The sequence below is a fragment of the Penaeus vannamei genome, chromosome 8, assembly GCF_042767895.1.
Source record: "Penaeus vannamei isolate JL-2024 chromosome 8, ASM4276789v1, whole genome shotgun sequence".
NCBI lineage: Eukaryota > Metazoa > Arthropoda > Malacostraca > Decapoda > Penaeidae > Penaeus > Penaeus vannamei.
This window is the reverse complement of record NC_091556.1, coordinates 41221250-41228749: the sequence shown is the minus strand read 5'-3', so window position 1 is coordinate 41228749 and position 7500 is coordinate 41221250. Positions and strand designations below refer to the sequence as shown.

Below are 7500 nucleotides of genomic sequence, written 5' to 3'. Positions count from 1 at the left end.
GGGAGGAGGAGAGAGAAGAAGAAGAAGGAGAAGAGGAGAAGGAGGAGAAGAAGAAGAAGAAGAAGAAGAAGAAGAAGGAGAAGAAGAAGAAGAAGAGGAGGAGGAGGAGGAGGAGAAGAAGAAGATGATGATGATGATGTTGATGATGGAGAAAATTATATAATAATAATAACGATAATAATAATAATGATGATGATGATAATAAGATGAAGGGGAAGGAGAAGATGATGATGATGAAGGAGAAAAAATATAATAATAATAATAATAATAATAATAATAATAATAATAATAATAATAATAATAATAATAACAATAATAATAATGATAATAAGACGACGGAGAAGGAGAAGAAAAAGCGGAAAAAAGAAAATGAATATGAAGATGATGAAAATCTAGAAAAGGAAGAAAAATATAAGAAGAAGAAGAAGAAGAAGAAAAAGAATAGAAGAAGAATGAGAAGAAAGAAAAAAAGAAGAAGAAGAAAAAAAAAGAAAAGAAGGAAGAAAAAGAAAAACAGAAGAAGAAAAAGAAAAGAAGAAGAAGAAAGAAAAGAAGAATAAGAAGGAAAAAAAGGTCTGGAGAGAAGGGGAAAAAAAAAGTTGTTTGCCCAAAGCAGTCAAGGTCGTTTGCGTAATTTCTGCGCGATCGGAGAGACAAGCCGCAGATATGCTAAATAGTTATAATTATGGACGACGAAATTTCCTTACAGAAGTGGCCTTTACGTGTTGTGCACCGCAGATGACTCCCCTCCCCCTCCCTCTCCCCCTCTCCCTCCCCTCTCCCCTCCCCTCCCACTCCCCCGCTCCCCTTCCCTCTCCTACCTATCTACCTCCCCCTCCGCCCTCCCCTTCCCTCTCCTACCGACTCCCCTCCCTCTCCCTCTCCCCCTTCCCCTTCTGCCCTTCCCTCCCCCTCTCCCCTTCTCACCTTCCCTCTCTCCTACCGACTCCCCTCCCTCTCCCTCTCCCTTCCCCTTCTCCCCCTCCCTCCCACTCTCCCCCTCCTTCTCCTACCTATCTACCTCCCCCTCTCCCCTTCTCACCTTCCCTCTCCTACCTATCTACCTACTCTCCTTCCTTCTTCCTTCTCCAATTTTCCTTTCGCTCTATTACTCTCCTCGATTCTCCCTACGCAAATCCTTTCTCCCTCCTTCCCCGCTTTTCTGTTTCCTATAATCTCCTCCCTCCCCCTTCCCCCTCCTCCTCCCTTCACACACTCCTATTACCCATACCCTTCCTCCTCCTCCCTTCCCTTCATCCCCCTTTCGCCCTCTCTCTTTCCACACACCTTTACCCCCTCCTTCTCCCTCCATCCCTTACCTCCTCCTTATTCCCCTCCTCCGGACACCGTCATCCCTTCCTTCCCCCTCTCCTCACACCCTTATCCATTTCTCCTCCCCCTCCATCTCTTTATCCCCTAACCGTCTCCTCCCTCCCCTTTACTCCTCCCTCCATCCCTTTACCCATTACCCCTCTCATCCCCCTCCACCTTCCCCCACTCCATCCCCCTTACCCTCTCCTCCCTCCATCCCCCTTACCCTTATCCCTCTCCATCTCCCTCCATCTTTCCCCACTCCATCACCCCCACCCCTTTCTCCTCTCCATCCTCCTCCATCTCACCCTCTCCATGCCCCTATCCCCCATATCCCTCTCCATCCCCCACTCCCACCCTCTCCTCCCCCATCCCCATTACCCTCTCCCTCCCTCCACCCCCTTACCCCTCCCTCTCCATGCCCTATCCACTACCCTCCTCCCCATCCCCCTTATCCCCTCTCCTCAGACCCCCCCCCCACCCCGAGTCCACAAGCCGCAAATGAATGTCCGCGGAGGCCAGGCGCTCCGGGCGTTGCATCCGTTTATGCAACACTGCGATAATATACTAGCAGGGAAATCCGCGTGCCCCCCCTCTCCACCCATGGTCCCTCTCCCCCTTGTCCTTCCTCTCCACCCGTGCCCCCTCTCCCCCTGGTCCCCACTCTCCACCCATGCCCCTTCCTCTCCACCCACGCCCCCCCTAGCCCCTCCTCTCCACCCATGCACCCCCTCCACCCCTTACCCCCTTACCCACCCTCCCCGCTTACTTCCCTACCCACACACCCCATGGCTCACAAATGCTCTTCCTCCTGGCACTCCAAAGGCACTATCGCTCCTCCTCCTCCCCTCTCCCCCTCATTTTGTGATACCCTCCTCCTCCTCCCCTCTCCCTCTTCCTCCTCCTCCTCCTCCTCCTCCCCTCTCCCCCTCACTTTGTGATACCCTCCTCCCTCTCCCCTCCCCCACCTACCTCCTCCCTACGTCCCTTCTCCCTCCCTCCTGTACCTTCTCACTTCCTCATTTCTCACCTTCCTCTCTTCCTCCTTCCTTCACCCCTCTTCCTTGCCTTTTACTTCCTCTTCTCTCCTTCCCTCTCTCCCTACCCCTCTACTCCTCCCCCCACCCTTTCCCAACCTCCCCCTTCTCCCCCTCCCCCCACCCCCGAGATCTCTGCCTCACATGTTTCACTTTCAAGCCAACATAGTGTAGCTTATATCTTTAATTCGTGTCTCGGTGTGTGTTTGTGGTCGCGAGTGGGGTGGAAGGTGGTAGGGTGGTGTCAGAATGTGGTGGAAAGTGGTAGGGTGGTGCCAGAATATGGTAGGATGGTGTCAGGATGTGGTGGAAGGTGGTAGGATGGTGTCAGATTGTGGTGGAAAGTGGTAGGATGGTGTCAGAATATGGTAGCATAGTTTCAGAATGTGGCAGAAGGTGGTAGGATGGCGTCAAAATATGGTAGGATGGTGTCAGAATGTGGTGAAGATGGTAACATGGTGTCAGAATATGGTGGAAGGTGACATGATGGTGCTCTTACGGTTAAAAATCAGGAGAATCACATATGGTGAAATTGCGAAGAATAGTGGCGATTGTGACCTTGATAGTGACCTAATCCTACTCGAGAGATGATGTCTGCGTAGTGTAAATAGAATAAAAAACAAATACTTCTACGGTGAAGCGAATCCACAAATCTTCATAACCCCAAGGTCACGGGTACAACATACCATTGAAACACACAAACAAACAAACAAAAAACCATTAACAAAGCGTCGACATCTCTTCCGGGCAAGAAGGGACGATCTACTATCACTAATTATCAGCCATAAATGAATTCGTGACGTCAAAAAAAAAGAAAAGAAAAAGAAAAATTACGAAACGAAGACAACTTGCGACAGAAGAGGAGCCAAGGTGGAACGGAGGTGAATCATGGAGACGCTTACGCAACGGTCTTTAAAGAGAGAAAAAAAAGTGATGGATGACAAAACCCACACACACACACACGCGCACGCACACACTCAGAAATATGCGCACAAAAACATGGTGGATCACACGAACACACACACACACGCGCACACACTCACAAACATACACATACACACACACACATACATACATACATAAATACCCGCACAAAACAAGAACACACACAAACACACACACACACAAAAGTAAATGAGAAATAAAACTAAACAAACGTACATGTTTACACGTGACTTTCTTACTGGGTGCATTTTGAGAGAGAGAGAGAGAGAGAGAGAGAGAGAGAGAGAGAGAGAGAGAGAGAGAGAGAGAGAGAGAGAGAGAGAGAGAGAGAGAGAGAGAGAGAGAGAGAGAGAGAGAGAGAGAGAGAGAGAGAGAGTGAGAGTAAAGAGAGAGAGATACCAGAGACAGAGAGAGAAAACAGACAGAGAAAACATACAGAGAACAGACACAGAAAGAAACCAACACACACACACACACACACAAAAGAACTTGAGAAAATAAAAAAAAATCTAACCAAATAACCTAAACAAAAACAAAACAAAACAAAAACATCCAACTCGAACCGAAAACCAGAGCAACAGTACCGAAACAACTGCGGTAACCATGTTGTATAGTATAGTATAGGTATATCTCTATCTCTCTCTCTCTCTCTCTCTCTCTCTCTTCTCTCTCTCTCTCTCTCTCTCTCTCTCTCTTCTCTCTCTCTCTCTCCCTCTCTCTCTCTGTCTCTCTCTCTCTCTCTCTCTCTCTCTCTCTCTTTATCTTTTTTTTGCCTCCGCCTCGAGATACAAGATAGAGCACAACGCGGAAAGGATCGTCGGCGTCGCGAGGAGGAAGGCTCCCAGGAATTCTCATGCGGGATATTTTTTTTCTTTCTCCCTCTCTCTCTCACTTAATCTGTATGTGTGTGTGTGTGTGTGTGTGTGTGTGTGTGTGTGTGTATGCATGTATGTATGTATGTATGTATGTATGTATATATGTATGTATGCATGTGTGTGTGTAAATATATAAATATAAATATAAATATAAATATGAATAAATAAATAAATAAATAAATAAATATATATATATATATATATATATATATATATATATATATATATATATATATATATATATATATATACAGAGAGAGAGAGAGAGAGAGAGAGAGAGAGAGAGAGAGAGAGAGAGAGAGAGAGAGAGAGAGACAGAGACAGAGAGAGACAGAGAGAGAGACAGAGAGAGAGACAGAGAGAGACAGACAGAGACAGACAGAGAGATAGAGATAGAGAGTGAGAGTGAGAGTGAGAGAGAGAGACACAGAATGACAGACACGGTAAACTCTTAAGCGATCCCGTGTCATCCCCTTCACGTCACCAAACGGCCTCAGAGTCGACACGGAGACGCCAAACGAGGACAAAAACCAGCCGAGGGAAAGGGACCGAGGGGAAGGGGCTGAAGGGAAAGGGGCCGAAGGGAAGGGGCCGAGGGGAAGGGACTGAGGGGAGGAGACCAAGGGGAAGGGGCCGATGGGGACAGGTGCGCGGCGGAACTCTTCGGGCCCTCCGACGCGCCCACAAGGTGATGCGGGGGAGGGGTAGGGAAGGGGAGGGGGGGGGATGGCCAATGGGGCGGGGGAGAAGGAAAGGGGAAGCGAGGAGAGGGAAGGGATGGACGAGGGAGAAAGGAGGAGGGGAAGAGGGAAATGAAGGGAAATGAAAAGAAAGGTGGAAAGGGAGAAAGTGGGAAAAGAGGAAAGGAGAAGAGAGAAGAGAGAAGAGAAGGGAGAAGAAGACGAAGAGAGAAAGAGAGAGAGAAAGAGAGAGAGAGAGAGAGAGAGAGAGAGAGAGAGAGAGAGAGAGAGAGAGAGAGAGAGAGAGAGAGAGAGAGAGAGAGAGAGAACGAGAAAGAGAGCAAGAGAGCGAGAGAGCGAGAGAACAAGAGAACAAGAAAACAAGAGAACAAGAAAACAAGAGAACAAGAGAACGAGAGAGAAAGACAGCGAAAGAGAAAGAGAGCGAAAGAGAAAGCGAGAGAGCGAGTACGCGAGCAAGCACTTGTACGTGTTTGTACGAGCGTTCCCGACGACCTTCGAAGAGAGGGATCAAGCGATGCCTAGTTAAGAGATAAGGAGGAGAGAATGAAAAGGGGAGAACAACAGAAGAAGAGAGAAGAGGGGACCAGAGAGGACCCAAGAGGCAGAAAGGGGAAAGGGGTAAAAAAAAAAAAAAAAAAATGGACGCAGGGAAGAGAGAAGAGGTGAGAAGAGAGGACCCAAGAGGCAGAAAGGGGAAAGGGGTAAAAAAAAAAAAAATGGACGCAGGGAAGAGAAGAGGAGAGAAGAGGACCTAAGAGGCAGAAAGGGGAAAGGGGTAAAAAAAAGATAAATGGACGTGGGGGAAGAGAGAAGATGAGAGAAGAGAGGACCAAAGAGGCAGAAAGGGGAAAGGGGTAAAAAAAATGGACGAGGGGGAAGAGAGAAGAGGTGCTGACAGAAACAACACGCGACGGTGAACAAAATTACAAGGAAATTAAAGTGGAGTGGCACTTCTTTCCTAGTCGATGGTAGTAAACAAGTCATAAAATACAAGTGGAGGAAAAAAGGGGCAGGCATGTAACAAAAAAGGAAAATAAAAATCCATACAAAAAAGGAAAAAAAAAAAAGGAAAAAAAACATACAAAATAGTATTAAAAATATACAAAAATAGTAAAATAAAATGGCAGCTAAAATAAAAAGCTAGAAGCCGAGTAAGGGAAAAAAGCTAATAAAAATGGACAAAAAAAAAAAAAAACACGACAGCTAACAAAACAAAAATTAAATGAAAACAAACGAAAAAAAAACATCTAACAACAGACCGAGGAGGTAGACACGAACAAAACACTAAACCGAAGGAATGGCAGTAACACTCGAGAAATAGCCACCCGAGGAGAGAGGAGCGGAACAAGGGCGTATGAGCCACCTGATCGGAGACACAGTACCTGCCCCGAGATTCCTAACACCTGACGAGTTTTAAGCATCCTATTAATAACTGCCGCGCCCTTACCACCTCACGCCATGGCACCGTCGGCAGCGCGGGTCACTTCGGCGAGAGGTGTGCAAGGGCGGGCGGCGTTCCATGTGATGAGAGAACGTGTGGTGAAAGAATGTGTGGTGAGGGAACGTGTGGTGAGGGAACGAGTGGTGAGAGAACGTGTGGTGAAGGAACGTGTGGTGAAAGAACGTGTGGTGAGAGAACGTGTGGTGAGGGAACGTGTGGTGTGAGTCCGTGTGATGAAAGTTCATGAGATGAGAATCCATGCTATGAGAGTCCATGCGATGAATCCTGCGTGTTGTGGTCCTTCCGAGAGGTGGAGAAGAGAGGAGAGGGAAAAATGGATAAAATATCGACTGGATGACACGTCGAAGAGGAGACACGTCAGCGGTGACGGATGATCTGACGTGTGACCGACGTGTACTTGAAGCTGTCAAGGGGCGGCACTCCACGCACACACATAAGCGCGGCGCTCAGTATGCTTACACATACTTACATTCAAATACAGTACGTAAATACACACACACACGCACATACACGCACACACACACACATACACTAACGCACACACACACACGCGCACAGACACACACAATTCATAGATACCCTTACCTTCAAACGCACACAATAGCCCTCTCAACACACACGCCCTTGGCAAGAGCCCTATGTCACTCTTGTACCCCGCGCTAGACAACAGCCACTTCCGAGGGCATCCTTCCCCACAACAAGCAGCGTTTCCCCTTCACGCCCCCGCCCCCCGCCCCTCGGTCGTCCTCCAGCGCCGACGCCCGAGAAACAGACGCCCTTTTACGCGGCTCCGGAGGGCTCTGAGCGCCGTGACTCGGGTGCTGTTGCCGGTGCGTTGGGAAGCGACTTCAGAAGAGAATTCGTCCGCGTGCTTTGCGTGTTGTTGGTTCTTTGCTGCCTTGAACGAGGGAGACAAGAGGGAAGACAAAACCGTGTGATAGGAGCGGCGGGTCCTGGCGGGGAGCTCACGAAGTCCTTCTCTTTTCTGACACTCACGACACGGCGGCGCACTCGCCCTGATAATGGCACTCGAGCGTCACACGCAGAGACGAGTCACCGAGTCACAAGGGCCTCCTCGAGTCCGAGATAGGCCGTGAGAGCACAGGCACGACTCACTATGTGCGGGTCGCGAACGGGAGTGCCTGGGCTGGGCAGGTGGCGACCCC

General features: G+C 48.6%; 1 protein-coding gene across 1 annotated transcript in view; it reads right to left on the bottom strand.

Moving 5' to 3' along the window:
- The window catches only part of LOC113820762 (uncharacterized), a 193707-nt gene that overhangs the window by 162774 nt on the left and 23433 nt on the right, over positions 1 to 7500 (bottom strand). The window lies entirely within an intron of this gene.